We start from the raw sequence: 15,915 nt of genomic DNA, 5'->3' as shown, positions 1-15,915 counted from the left end.
GTAATTAAGTTTTCATAGGATTTTTGGTATATGTTTCAATTTTTAGGGTTTCATTTTTTATATTAACACTACAAATCATTAAAAGTCTCATAAATTTAATTTCAATAAAGTAGAGATATAACCTTTTTGGATGTTATTGAAGAAATATCAATGAAAAGTTTCATATTATGTTAATTATTTTATTGGTTTTTAATTACTTTTAATAATATGCTTCCTTCCTACCTCAATGGCCTTGTAAATAATCGAATATGGTGGAGACTAAGGCATTACTTTTTTCTTTTCAAAATTTATGAATAAAGATTAGAATAAAACGTGGATTTAAAGGATCCATGGCACTGGCTTATAACTTATAGAATCTAAAATACCCAAATCTACTCTAAGTCATTGACAATAGATTTAGAAAAAAAAAAGTAATATTACTGACCTGTTGTGGGTTGCAGTGTAACGAAGGCATGATGAAGCGGGGGATATCTACAAAAGAGAAAATCATGTTGAAAAGCTTCATGTGTAGAATAATAAAAATCTTATATTGGTCCCATGTGAATAACAATAATATATATCAATCCCTCTAGATTCCAGAATGGCATGCGTTAGAGAAATGGCAAGAAGTGGTGAGAAGAAATTTCCATGTTTTCATGTAGTATAATTAAATTGTCCCTAAATCCATAGACATGCATCAAACATTCACATATATACATGCACATCTTTCATTTCAGAAGGAATGAGGTAAATGCACATTGATAAATATCGTATAAATTATTTGAAACTCAACTATGATAATAGGAAATTCACAAATCTCCAAAGGCACAAGATACAAATGATATAACCATGTAATTTTTGTAACAAAGAAATCGGAACAAAACCAGAAGGAAAAATTCAGGTACTCTGACTAAACCATGGCAAACTTTTCTATTGTTGAACCCTTCTTAGGTTTCCCTACATTCAAAGTAGCACAAATCCCTGGTTCCACAAAAGAAATGGATTTTACACAATAGTTATGATAAAAGAAACCATTGCATGGATAATTTCATTAACAGTCGAGCCAACAAAACATCCCTAACATTTCATCAACCACTTTGTAAAACATTATAAAATATTAATTGGTTCAAGTGTTTCATTTCTCTTAAGTCTTCCATAATACAATTAACTAGTTTATAAAACATGTCAGGCCAGGCAGTAACTCTCCAAAACAAACAACTAATTCATCTATTATTCCATAGGTAACCCATTGTTATATACAATAGGGAGTGATTGTTCAGTTCATCTCCCGATGACTGTTCACCTTCCCAATTTATTTATTTACATAAAATTCCCAATCATGAAGATTAGGTGTCAACATCCCCCCCTTAATCTGAAGGGATGTTGGTGAGTCCAAGCATCATTCTGAATTGTTCAAGCTTTTCCCTTCCAAGTGCTTTGGTGAAGATGTCTGCAATTTTCTCATTTGTGGAACAATGACGGAGATACATTGTTTTGGCCTCAACATGATGTCGAATCAGATGATATTTAGTATTGATATGCTTTGTTCGATCATGGAACTTTGGGTTCTTGGCCAACTTTATTGCAGAGGTGTTATCAATCATGAGTGGAGTTGATTGTACTTGTTTTACCTGCAAATCTTCAAGAATTTTCCTGAGCCACACAATTTCTTTCGTTGCTTCAACTGCTGCCACGTATTCTTCTTCTGTTGTGGAATCTGCTGGAAATGATTGTTTGCGTGATCTCCAGGAGACGACTCCCGATCCAAGACTCATAGCATATCCCAAAGTAGATACCCCAGTTTCTTTGTCTCCATCGAAGTCTGAATCAGAGTATCCAATCAAGCCGAAGTCGTCCACCTGTGTATACTTGATTCCAAGGACTTGAGTTCCCTTCAAGTACCTTAGAACTATTTTTGCAGCAGAACAATGTCCCTCATAAGGCTTTTGCATGAACCTGGAGAGGATTCCAACAGTAAATGAAATGTCTGGTCTGGTAGTATTGAGGTAGATGAGACTCCCTACAAGCTGTCTATACTTTGTTGCATCCTCAAATTCCTTTCCTTCAATAGATGTGAGCTTTAAGTTTTGTTCCATTGGAGTAGAAAGAGGATTGCACTCTGTCATGCCAAATCTGTTTAACAAATCTCCAATGTATTTCTTTTGAGAAAGAAATATGGATTTTGGATGTTGGGTTACTTCAATGCCAAGATAGTAATGAACATAGCCCAAATCAGTCATTTCAAAAATTTTCCCCAATTCCTTCTTTATGGATGCAATGTAGCTTTCATTGTTCCCTGTCATTAAAAGATCATCTACATATACCACAAGATACACAACTGTTTTGCCAACTTTCTTGACAAATAAAGTTGCATCATCAAGATCAAAATGATTGAACTTGAGTTTCAGAAGATGCTCAGTTAGTTTTTCATACCAGGCTCGCGGTGCTTGTTTGAGGCCATACAAGGAATTCACAAGTTTGCATACTTTATGTTCATGTCCTTTCATAGCAAATCCTTCAGGATGGGACATAAAAACATTCTCTTTTAGATCTCCATTCAAGAATGAAGTTTTTACATCCATTTGATGGACTTTCCAACCGTTCTGAGCTACTAGTGCAAACAGTGTCCGGATGGTGGCCCATTTTGTTGTGGGGGCAAAAGTTTCCTCATAATCTACCCCTTCCTTCTGTACAAAACCTTTTGCCACAAGCCTAGCTTTGTGCTTGTCAAGTGAGCCATCAGCTTTGTACTTGTTCTTGTAGACCCACTTGCAGCCAATTGGTTTGGTTCCAAATGGAGGATCAACCAGCTTCCAAGTGCCATTCTTTATGAGGGCATCATACTCCTTTTTCATCGCTTCTTTCCATTCATCATGAGAAGCAGCTTCTTTGAAGAAAGTTGGTTCAAAATCTGTAGACAAGTTCAATTCACAATCATAAGTAACATCCATATCAACAGGTGAATTAGAGTCATCTACATCACCTCCATCTTGTCGGTTTGAATTTCTGGTTCCTGTTTTTCCAATTTCATCAGGATGAACACTTTCAAGTGTCTTTGTCAGCCACTTTGGGGGACCTTTCTGAGATGGTCCAGGCTGCTCTGTTGATTGAGTTGGGATTGAATCAAGATTGAGTCTCCCAATTCTATCGATTACATCACTTAAAGCATCATCCGTTGTTGGAGTTTCATGCAGAGGAGATTATTCTTCAGAAGAAGAAGATTCCACATGTTGTTCTAGTATAGGAATCCCCCCTTCAAGATGTGGAATCTGATTATCAAATTCTTGAAATGATTTTGTTTTTGCGAATCTATCCAAGCGATCAAGTTGTCGCTCAACAACATTGTCAGATTTGGATGATTCAAGAAAAATGACATCTCTAGATAAAACAAACTTTTTATTTACTTCATCATAGAGGTGGTATGCTTTAGAGGTGTTTGAATACCCCAGGAAGATACACTTACGACTTCTAGCACCAAGTTTGTTTCTATGTACCTTTGGTATCAAAGCATAACAAGTGGAACCAAAGATCCTGAGATGTTTTACCGAAGGAACATGTCCATACCACAATTCATAAGGAGTCTTGTTTCTTATAGCATTAGATGGAAATATATGCAGCACATAGAACAACATCAGCCCAAAACATTATCTTTACATTTTTGAAGAAAAGCATGGATCGTACCATATTCAAGATTGTTCTATTCATTCTTTCAGCTACACCATTCTGTTGGGGATTATAAGGCACAGTTGTTTGATGTTTGATCCCATGTTGGCGAAGATAGTGTTCAAATTCATTTGATGTATATTCTTTTCCATTATCAGTGCGAATAGACCCAATATGAGATTGTGCATCATTTTCAATCCATTTATGAAAATTCTTGAATGTTTGAAAAGCATCAGATTTGTTCTTCAATAAATAAACCCAACACATTCTAGTGTAATCATCAATAAATGTCATGATATATTTATTTCCATTTGCAGAAGGAATAGGCATTGGACCACATAAATCTGAATGAATGAGTTCAAGCTTCCTATGTTCTCTTGAATGTGAATCATGAAAAGACCGTTTGTTATGCTTTCCTAGAATGCAAGCATCACATTGCTTATGTTTCCTAGGAATTGTAGGCAAACCAACAACACCATTTTTCTTCAATAAGCGGAGTCTGTCATAGTTTAAATGTCCAAATATAGCATGCCATAATAAACTTGATGGAAGTGTACCTTCTTCATGATGAGAAATATATGTTAAATGTTGTGCATGAGCAGGGGTTCCTTGCAATTTGAGAAGCCTTTCTTCTTCTATTCCCCTCATGACAAGTGAGTGGTCAGATGCTTTTCTTACCTCAAGCTTGCCATCAAACATATGAATGGAGTGACCTTGCTGGTGGATGTGGACCAAGGAAAACAAGTTTCTCTTGAGCTGTGGGAGATATAGAACATGATCCAGAAGAAAGTCTAGAAGACCAGGCAGTTTAAGCCTGATTGTGCGAAGCCTTGATGGCTTGATTTTTGACTAATCTGCAAAGTATACTGCTCCATCAACATTGTTAGTGAAATCTTCAAAAAAATCTTTTCTATGAGTCATATGACATGTTGCTCCTGAATCAAGCAACCAATTTTTTTTCGAAGAAGCAAGTGAACCATTAAACAAATCTTCATTTACTCCAATGTTACATTGTGCCTCAATATAGTGAGTGGATTCAGGTGCTTTACCTTTGTCTGTATCATCAGTTTTACCTTTCTGCTGGTTTCTTTTCTGCTCAATTTTGTCCCATGGTAGCTTGCATGTAGAAGCATCATGTGATCCATTTCGTTTGCAGCGAATGCAATGTAAGTCTGCCTTTTCTCCTTGAGAATGTTTGCCCCCCTCCCTCTGAAGTATCTTCCTCTTCCTCTTCATCCTCCTCTTCCTCTTGTAGAATCTTGAGCAGGATGCTTTTCTTTATGAGCAAGGCACACAGTCTCTTCATAAGATTCAGGAGTTGTCTTCTTTCCAAAGGCTTTCTCTCTTTCAGCAAACTTTTTCACAAGAGAGTCAAAGGTTATATCTTTAAGATTTCCATTTTCTTGTAAAGACTCAAGATAATTGGAGTAGGTAGGATAGAGTACCTTGAGAAAAGCAATAAGAGGGATATCCAGCTCAACCTTAGTGGATTTAATATCACGCATTATAGACTTTACTTCAGATGCAAGAGCAAAAGGATCATTATTTTTCAGTTCAAGAGTGAAGAGTTTAATCATGAGCTGAACAACTTCAAGTGCAGAATGTGAGTCATAGAGTTCTTTCAGCTTTTGTAAAGCTTCAAAGGCAGTTGGGTATGATGAAATATGGCGACTTACTTCTTCATTTACAGATGCTACGATTAATACATAGGCTTTGATGTTCTTGTTTTCCCAAATGACGAGCTCTTTGTCTGATGTAGGCTGCACTGGGTCATTGTCTCCTTCTTCGACACACACACCTTTCCACAACTCATTGAAGATGAGGGTGTGTTTTATCATCCGGGACCATTCAGGATAGTTCTCCTTGCCAGTGAGAACTATTCCTACCATAGAGATGATTGAATGCATTCTGTAAAAAAAAAAAACTTCTGCTGATAAAAGAACTTTTGCTGATAAAAAGAACTTCTGCTGATAAACAATGAAGTTGTACTCAAAAGGGCAACTCAAAAGATTTCAAATCCACAATTTGACCCCTATAAATCCATCATTGTATAAATTCACCTTACATAAACCTCATATAAGTTTCATATAAGTCCATCATATAACCCTCATAAAACTTCACCTTATAAATCTTATATAAATCTCATAAAGCTTCTCCTATAAATATCATGGTCATGTGCATTATAAATCTCATAAAGCTTCTCCTATAAATACCATGAGAACATTATGATGAAATCAAAACTTGCCAATTTTAACATAGGAATTGAGACTTGCTTTGCCAATGCTTAATGTAAATATGGACGCGGAGACTATGACCATAAATTCCTTATTATGACGGCAATGAAGCACTCAAAGAACCAGTGGTCTAGTCAGTCGATCAATCCAGCAGAAATCATTTGCCAGTTGCTTTGATATCTGTCTTCTTCTTGAAGGCAGCATCTTCAGCTTCTTGAATTTTTGCTGCCTCCTCGACGTCAACGAGGTGTTTCAACTTCTGCTGGAGTGCCCTAACATGCAATGGCATATGTATATAAAAAACTATGTATACAAAAATCTTGCATATAAACACCGGAGAGTGAGCGGTGAGAATTTAATGAGAGTCGGACATGAAGGTTCGATTCATAGTGCCTTCAACCAAATAAAGCCTTCTACAGGGCATCCGGTCGGCGTCCTTCTTCATGTATCGTGGCAACAATAGCAGATACTAGCGAATTGGGAGACTCATGAGCAAATTGCAGACTCAAAGAAGTCTCTACGCATTTCAAAATTCAAAACTTCTGCTCTTATCAATATCAATAACAAATACGAAAAGAAAATCTTATACCAATACCAACCAACCCGTGTGAATATATGAATACCAGACCGTCCGAGTTCTTTTTTTTTGGGTGAGAGTGAGGAAGCGCAGACAATAGATTTTAAGTTCGGCGTATACAGAAGTATAACACTAGGGCAGAGACTCGTAGAGTACAGAGATCCATGGCTTCCGACGCCGATATGTTTTTGGTACCACAACGCTGGGCAAAGGATTTTTTTTTTTTTTGGTAAGACAGAGGCGAGGTGAATCCGGCGACTCCTGCTCCACTTCTGGAAGACTGAGACGTTACAATCATGAAAAAATTGTGCGAACTGTTAGAGGGCGGACTGGGCGGACTGGTCTATGTGCAGTGTTTAGACAATGGCAGTCACTGTCGAGGGAACAGAGAGACAGAGAGCCCAGTAGTGGACAGACTGCATGAAACTAGCAGAAGGGAGTTACAAGACTATGCGAAAAATGGAGCTGGCTCTAATACCATGTCAGGCCAGCCAATAACTCTCCAAAACAAACAACTAATTTGTCTATTATTCCATAGGTAACCCATTGTTATATAAAATAGGGAGTGATTGTTCAGTTCATCTCCTGATGACTGTTCACCTTCCCAATTTATTTATTTACATAAAATTCCCAATCATGAAGATTAGGTGTCAACAAAACATATTAAAGTGTCAAATGAGTAACATTGAATTTTAATGGAGAATTGAAGATAAACCTAGAAGTTGGAGGTAGCTCAAATCACCCTATTGTTCCATCTCCATTCAGTTCACCCTTAACTATTTATCCCAACCCTAAACTTCATGCATTATGGAATGGAGGCATGTCCAAGTTATCTACTTTTTCTAATGGATTGCAATCTTAGTGTGGGCCTTGTCATATTGGTATTTACTACAACCTTAAATGGCTCAAGAACCATTGTTCTTGTAAATGGGTTTGTGGCTCTTAACAATTTTCCCAAGGGCTACAAATGACAAAAAGGTTTTAACACTGTCAATCAGCGGAATGGGATTATAGAGAATTAATGGGAGCATCAACTCAGGATATTGTGCCTTTATCAAAAACATTTGAACCTCACTCTTTCGATGATTACAAGATTTCTCTATTGTTTTTGGATATCCATATGAAAAATATTGTTGTGAGGAAGGGTAAAGAAATAAGATGTTTAGACCCAGAGATTATATAACATGTTATTCAAAATTTTAATAGCTTGTTTTATGATGTTTTAATGCTACAGAAGATAAAATTATACATAGAAATATGAATATTTTGTTGCATAAATGATACCTGCCTTTGAGCATGTCACAAATCAAGTCCCATCGAGCTACGAATTCTCAACCTAAAGCAAAATTAGAATATTATTTATCTTCATCTTTTAAATTTATAAGATGCCTGAAACTATTTGAGTGGAGCATTCACTACAACATATGAGTTTTCTTTTCTTGTGGAAAAAGCCGCACTTTCTTTATTAGTAAAGAAACTGTATTTTGTAGATGCATAGCATATACAATATTCAAGCATAGCTTGTCCTTCTTGCCCAGTCAAAACTGTGTTCACCAATTAAGGCTTTTTAAAGTAACATAAAAGAGTCTATAAATATATGTACTACTTTACGCAGAGAGCCATGTAGCTATATGTACTGATAAAAAAAGTAAGTAGTGAGTATTTACATATGTTTGTCAACCACTGTTCAAAAGAAACAAAATTGAAAAATTACGAAAAGTCATTTCGATGAAACTATCAAGTTTCCAGCTCTATGAACGGCCTATGGAAGTATTGATAACAGTTGCCATCCCTTTCCTCCATAATTAACCAGCTAGTGTCGTCCCTATGCGCCGCCTCCTTGGATAGGCTATTGGCAGCTGTGTTGCGTTCCTTGTGAATGTGACGGCAAGAGAAGATGTCAAAATGAGTTATGATTCGATGTGCTTCATCCAATATATGTTGTAGAGAGTATGAATTGCAGTGTGCTGATTTATTCAACCAATTACAAATAATTTGAGAATCTCCAAATAGTTGTAATTGTTTGTAGTTTTTGTATAGTGAAAAATGAATGATGTTTTTCACCGCTACCAATTCTGCAAAATTATGTGTTCCCCTTCCGAGACCCATTTGGATTTTGTAAAAATGGGAATCAGATAAGTGTAGTATAGCTCCACCCCCATAGCCCCTCTCCTGTGTTGATCCGTCAAAATAAGCCCAAGGGTGGGAATGATTGATGGGTTCAGGGAGAATGATCCTTTGGTTTTGAGGCTCCTCCTCATTAAGGATGAAGTTATAATCAGCTAAAATCCTTGAAGAGATAGAAGGCCAGTGGGGGGGTCTCTATAAAAAAATGGCTTAGTTTCTAGCAATCCAAATCGCCCATCTAATAAAAATGGTACATTTTTGAGTTTTGTAGATTTACAGGTGTACCACACGTTCCAAGAATCCAATAGATGAGGACCCTGCCATTTCAAGTCAGTGGAGATAGAGAGAATAATGTTGTTCCAGAGATCTTGTGTGAGCGGGCAGTGAAGAAAGAGGTGTTCAGTATCTTCATTTTCGCTTTTATAGAGATGGCAACAGAACGGTCCCACATAAGATCTCTTCATCAAGTTGGCCCTGGTTGGGACTTTGTTGTGTAGTATAGACCATGAGTAATTTAGTCTGGGGGGTCACCTTCAGCTTCCATAGGTGTTTCCACCATGGAGCCAAATTTGGTGGCTGGTGTCCTTCCAACAGTACCAGGTAACCATCCTTGGGGGAGTACGAACCGTGTTTAGCATGCACCCATATAAGCTCATCCTCTCCATCAGTAATCCTAATGTGAGCTTCCAATAATGCATTTGTGTAGTTGTTCCATTCCTATACCCAACATCCATGTATATTCATAGTGTTTGCAGATTTCCATGCTTGATGTAAGATAGTGGAATGTACCCCATCTGCAATCTTATTGATATGTGCAATACCATTTTCCTGTAGGTGTCCTCGCAGACCATCTGAGAGCGTATGAGCGTTTCTGTATCCCACCCAAGGTTCTGAACCTATCTGAATCTTAGCCCCCGATCTAATTCTCCAAGTTAATCCACTGCGGATAAGCTCCTTCGATTTGTTAACCGCCTTTGAAATTATTGAGATGTTATTTTGCTGAATATCTTGTTTGATCTAGTCAAGGACACTAGCTGGATGGATGTATTTAGATGTAGCAACCTTCGTCTAGGTGCTGTGGTTATTTAGCAGTTGCCACCCAAGTTTGGAAGCCAATGCTTGTGATAAAGGTCCTAATCTCTTGATGCCCCATCCTCCCCAGTGCTTAGGTAAAGACAGAGAGTCGCAGCTCATCCATGCAAATATTCTCCCAGGTTGGTTCCCTTTCTACAAAAATCTACAACACAAATTGTTTAGGCGTGACAGAATACCTTTTGGAATCCATGCAAGAGTCATCCAATACACTGGGGTGGCTTCTAAGACGGCCTTGATGAGTACTAGTCTCCCTGCCCTAGATAAATATTTATGGTAGCAGATATTTAGCCTCTTCTCTACCTTTGAAGTTAGCCATGTCAAATTTGCAATCCTATAATTGCAAGGTTTGAGTCTGTACCCCAGATATTTGAGGCCTTCTTCCAGTTGTACCATAACAAAAGAAAATCTTTTGAGGGAAAATTGGACCTCGTTTTGAGAACAATCAGTGGAGGTAATAGTGGATTTCTATTTGTTTATGACCATGCCCGCGGCCTTAAGGAAGATGCTGAGGACACGGGAGAAAGTAGAAGTGTCCCCAATATCTCCATTTAGGAGGATCAATACGTTGTCGACAAACAATAAGTGAGTGAGAGTACAATCATCAGTGATTTTGATTCCCCTTATATGCCCCAATCTACATTCCTCTCCAATAATTCAACTGAGGCCTTCCATGATGAGAAGGAAAAGTAGTGGTGAGAGAGGGAATCCTTGCCTCAGACCCCTTTCCACATGGAATAAGGGGTAGGCAGAACCATTTACCAGTATACTAAAGGAAACATTCGATACGCAACGAAATATCCATTTGATGAAGGATAAGGGGAATCCAAAATGGGTCAGCAACATACGAAGATAGATCCAGTTGAACCTGTCAAAGGCTTTGGATAGGTCGATTTTCAGGATCATGCCTTTCAGGTTCCGGTTCTGAACAGAATGGAGAAGCTCTTGTGTGATTCCTACAGCTTCTTGAATTTGACAATTCTGAAGGAAAGCAAACTTCTCGGGAGAGATGTGGGTAGAGAGTACAGGCTTGAGGTGATTAGCTATGATTTTAGCAATGATCTTATAGATGCAGTTATAGAGGGATATGGGGCAAAAATCATCAAAGGAATTAGGTTTGTCCACTTTGGGGATGAAGGAAATAAAAGTGGAGTTGAAGCTGTCCCACATTCTGCCTCTCTACCTACATTCTTCAATCAATTTCAATAGGTCCGCTCCCAAAATGTCGAAGAAAGCAGAATAAAACTCAACAGTCCAACAGTCTGGGCCATGGCTCTTATCCTTTTTCAACCATTTAAGAGTTGCTTCAAGTTATCCCATGCTAACTTCCTTAGATAGTTCCAGTCCTACTTCCTCATCCACGAACCTAAGAAATATCTGTGCAATGCGCATAGTCTCTCTCATAGTGGCATGAGGAGGCTCCTTGTAAATTCTCTTGAAATGAGTGATAGCTAAAGAAGTGAGCCCTCTAAAAGTGTTAACAATAGAGCCATCCTCCTTATTAAGTTCCCAAATGGTACTAATCGCCTTTCTCCCATTAGCATGTCTATGAAAGAACTTTGTGTTGTCATCACCGTCTTTGAGCCAGATAGCTCGGCTATGAAGCCTCCAACTTTCTTCCCTATCGTTCAAAATTTGAGCCCTTTTGTGGAGTAGTTCCGCAAGCTTATCCTTTTGTTCCTGCGAGGTAAGAATCCCCTCTGAATCCTCCTCCATTTTTTCAATTCCTTCCTTAGTTGATTTGAGAGGTTGCTCATCCTACTCCTTTTTCCTCCTAGCCCATTCAATAGAAATCTTCTTCAGCCCATACAAGTTGTGGGAAAATCCTTCCACTATGAGCCCTTCGGAATCCACCGGGTGAACCTTCCAGTAATCATTGACTGCCTTAATGTAGCCAGCATCCCTTAGCCAAGTAGAATTGAATTTAAAGGGGGATTTGGGCTTCTCATGGACATATGTCAGCTCCATATAGATAGGCCTATGATCGGACACCCCTCCCAAGCCTATCCATTGTCTGATCTAATAGCCTCGATTGACTAGGGCTTCTCTGATAAGGAAGCGATCGAAACGCCTATACAGGATGGCCGCTCTAGTTCTATTATTCCTCCAAGTAGGCTGGAGCTTAGCCAAGGGGATATCTATCAGATTGTGGGAGTCCAAAAAGTCTTTGAAAAATATAGACAGGGAGTCAGCCTGGGCATTAGGTCCCTAAGACTCTGCAAAACCCATTGAGAAATTAAGGTCACCAACGAGGATCATGAACTCTTCTTGAAAAGTAGAGGATGAGAGCAGATTATGCCAGAAAACCTCTCAGTCCCAGTAAGGCCCATATATGTTAAATAGCCTTAGATTGGAATCCAGGGCCGATGAGAAGATATTAATACCCAGGTATCCCACCCCACTAGACATTGATCATCCTAATGGAGTGATTTCAAAACCCTACAGATACACCGTCCGAGCGGCCTATCGCATCCAGAGAAAAGAAAGTCCAACTAGAGAGCCAGGATTCTAGGAGGGGTGAGATGGTGCAGTCGGGTCCAAAGGTTTCTTGCAAGAAAATGATTTCCATAGGTTCCAAATGAAGTAGGAATCTCAAGGCTAGTTTTCTCCCCGGGCTAGCCAACCCTCTACAATTGAAGGACAAGATCTTCATTGAGGGGGAGGGGATGGGGCACCTTCATCTCTGAGACCCCAGGGAATTTGAGCTTGTCTTCCAGAAACAATCTTAGCTCCCACCCTGTGTGTGGCCTTGGAGAGGTTGGAGGCCCACCCACAGGGGAGTTTAGGGAGATGGGGAAAGGAGATATACCCAAAACCAACTGCATCCTTGCCTAGCAAGCAAAATTTGGATCTTGTTGGGTAATAGTGGTCCATACTAGGAGACAGCCCCAGGGAGGAAAGGGGAAGGGATCCCAGGAGGGAGGGCTGAGGGGGAGAACCTTGGGAGGGGGAGACCACCATAGGGCAGTGTAACAAGGGGAGGGCAGGAAAAGAGGGGGAAGGGAGGGGAGCAATGGGAATAGAGGGGGAAACACCCACTAGGGGGGAAGGACCATGCGAATGTAATGCAGAAGACCAAAAATTAATAGTGAGTGGGGAAGAGGGAAGCATACCCATGGTGAGAGCCTCCCCAGAAGCTGCCCAATGTCGCATCAACATTGGAGAGGGTGGTTTGGGTGGAGTATTCCCCCGCTTCTTGCTAGGACCTAGATCCGCAACAACACTTGTCTCGCCCACTTCATGTGATGGTTGTTCCTCCATCGGCTGCTCTTCTGTGGTAGATATTGGGGGTGCCTGAAAATGCTGCTCATGAACCCTCTGTACCTGGCCTCTGTTGGGGTTGAGAGAACAGTCTCGAAAAACATGACCAACCTTATGATAATGCTGGCATTTATAGGGCACCCCCTTGTAATCCAAGATCTGATTTCTGGTAAGGTTCCACCACTAGATAGTAATGAATTCTTACAGACTCCCAGGAGTATCCATATGCACCAGGATTCGAGCATGAGACATCTTCCCCATGACAAGGTAGAACTTGTTTAAACCCATGTACGAACCGAGAGCATTTCCAATCCTCTTGAAGATTTCTTTTGACCAAAAATGAGGGGGAAGCCCAGGTAGACTGACCTAGATAAGCCCTATCCCTCCCTATTCTGAATCTGGCTCAAAAAGTGGTGACCATATTTTCAAGTGAATTGGGGCATTGTCAAAATGCCAATAGGAGGAAAGCACCTAGTTGCTATGATCCGGCCGTGCAAACCTAAGTGCAAACCACCCATGCACGAAAGTTTGCACGGTGGGTAGATTGGCGAGTCTGTGGCCCCAAACTTTAGAAACCCACGCTTTTAGTCTTTCCACTGAGTAGTTCCATCCTCAAATTCTGCCAACTAAGACCTGATCTGCAATATCCATAGACTCCACCAGTTGAATGTCTTTTTCCAATCAAAGGATGGCATCGTTGGTCTTCAATTTGAAACACTTAACCTTCTTCATGGGTCTTGCCTCCTCAGACACAATAATGTCTGGATTAATCCTGGATGGAGAGCCTATGGGGAAGGGGCAGAAGGGGCGGCAGCGGTGAGAGGAGGGAGGGAGGGATTAACAGGGGGAGGGGCAGGATCTTGAGTCAAATGCTGCGAGGCTAGAGGCGATGGAGCTGACAAAGGAGGAACATATTAAGGACTAGAAGAAAGGGGAAAATAGGGAGGGTCAGTCGAGGATTCTAGGGGATTAGGGTTTAGGTATCCAGATGCAAACCCTAGCGAGGATGGAGGGACCGGCGGGGAGGAAAGGGACGACCAGGTAGGGGAAAGGTCTGGTAGTATGACCGGACGACCAAATGGCCCAAACATTGGAGGCAGATTGGTGATGGTCGCATTCAGCTCGCAGATGAATGGAGAGTGGTTTGCCCTAGCTGAGTGCAGAGTAGTCCAAACAGATCCTTTCAGTAGGGGATCCTCTGAGTAATCTACTAACTCGAGGTCCATAGTTGTCAGAAACCACAAACGCCAGCTAGCTGTAACTGACATAGAAAGGTGCAAAATAGGGGAGACAACCCTAATGAAGGGTCTCAGATTAAGGTAAGCCAAGAACAGTAAACCGCAGAAAAATGTGCTGAAAACCTGAAGAAACGGGAAAAAGTGAGAGACGCGTCCAGGTACCAGCCGATGTGGATATATCAGCGCCTGCCACCTTCTATAGAGATTAGGCTCCACGTACGATCATTCGTATTCTCCATTATTATCGAGCTACATGGTTTCCATTGCTCCAATACTAATTAAAATTAATCACCGTGAAGGAGTTGTATGAAAAGGATGCTACACCTATAAGTTTTTATATCAAGAATGATTTTTTTCATGCCTCCCCATGACTATATATAGGGCATGGATTTGGTGTGTAAAATAGAACTTGCTTCCCATTCCAGTTGGCCATTAACCCAGTAAAAGATTCGCTATTCTCTGTGCACTATAGGTATGATAAATTGGTACCGATGGTTAGATATTAAATGGTGACTCCATCCTACAAAACCATATTACAATGAAATTGTCGAATGGTTGAATTAATGTTAAAATTTGATTTTGGTTTTCTCAATTAATTTTGAGCCACGGTTCATTACACAGATAAATGTGTTCTACAACATATCAGTGTCATATTTACTTTTTAAAATAAATATAAAATATTATCTAAATAAAATATAATGTCCACTATAATAAAAAATAAAAATGAATATACATGTTTGTCTAAATTTAATTTAAAATATCATAAAACTTCAATAATACCACTAGCACAATGTGATTGTTAGAATTATTGTCAATATTTTAATGGAGAATGAAGATGTAAAAATATTTCACTCTGATTCTCAACTATAAATAAAATATTTTGAAATTTATGTGAAGTAACATAATTTTAACTTTAGAAAGATAAAAGTAATTACACTTACAAAAACATATATTTTAAATTTTGAATGCTAGTAAGATGTAAAGAAAAGAAGAGAAAATAATGTTAACCATAATAAAATGTTTCAATTCTCAAAGGAAATAAATAATTGAAAGAAAAGAAATTAATTATTTCAATAAAATGTGTAATTCATTTAATTTTTAATAAAAAAATTTATATGTAACATTTAAAAAATACTAATAATAATAAAATATGATGTAGGTAATAAATGAAATATTTCAAATGGCTTCTTGTGAGCCCAAATAGTAAAAATGTATTGAACACTAAAAATTCATTATAAATATGTCACTAAATAATTCATATGAAAAGTAGTATTTGGGCACTGCTAATTACCTTTGAATTTGACAACTTCACCTGCACGAGAGACTAGCATTTTCGTTGAAGGATTGATCTCACTATATTATCTAAAATTAGATTGAATACTGTAAAGTGTGTTACCATTCCCTTAAAAAACCAACTGGAATTTAGAAATTGGGCAGTATTAATTACCTTTACATGCAAGAACTTGCCCCACAGTAAATATTGTTGGTTTCCTTGAAGGGACCATCTCCCAAAAAGATATTAAAGAGTTAAGATGTTTGAATGTTACTCATGAAAAATTAATGAATGGATTTAGACTCGGCTAATTATTTGATTCGTTGTTAATTACTTTTACTAAGATGCTCCCTTGGTACCTCGGTGGCCTTATAAATAATATAATTAAATATGGTGGAGACTAAAGCATAACATTTTTTGTTCAAAATTTATGATTAAAGATCAGAATAAAATAAATCCCTTGAAACAAAT

Source organism: Pinus tabuliformis, chromosome 2_1 (assembly GCF_031772625.1).
Source record: "Pinus tabuliformis cultivar Carrire ecotype Pingquan chromosome 2_1, CPIR1, whole genome shotgun sequence".
Taxonomy (NCBI): Eukaryota; Viridiplantae; Streptophyta; class Pinopsida; order Pinales; family Pinaceae; genus Pinus; species Pinus tabuliformis.
Note: the sequence above shows the minus strand (reverse complement) of the source record.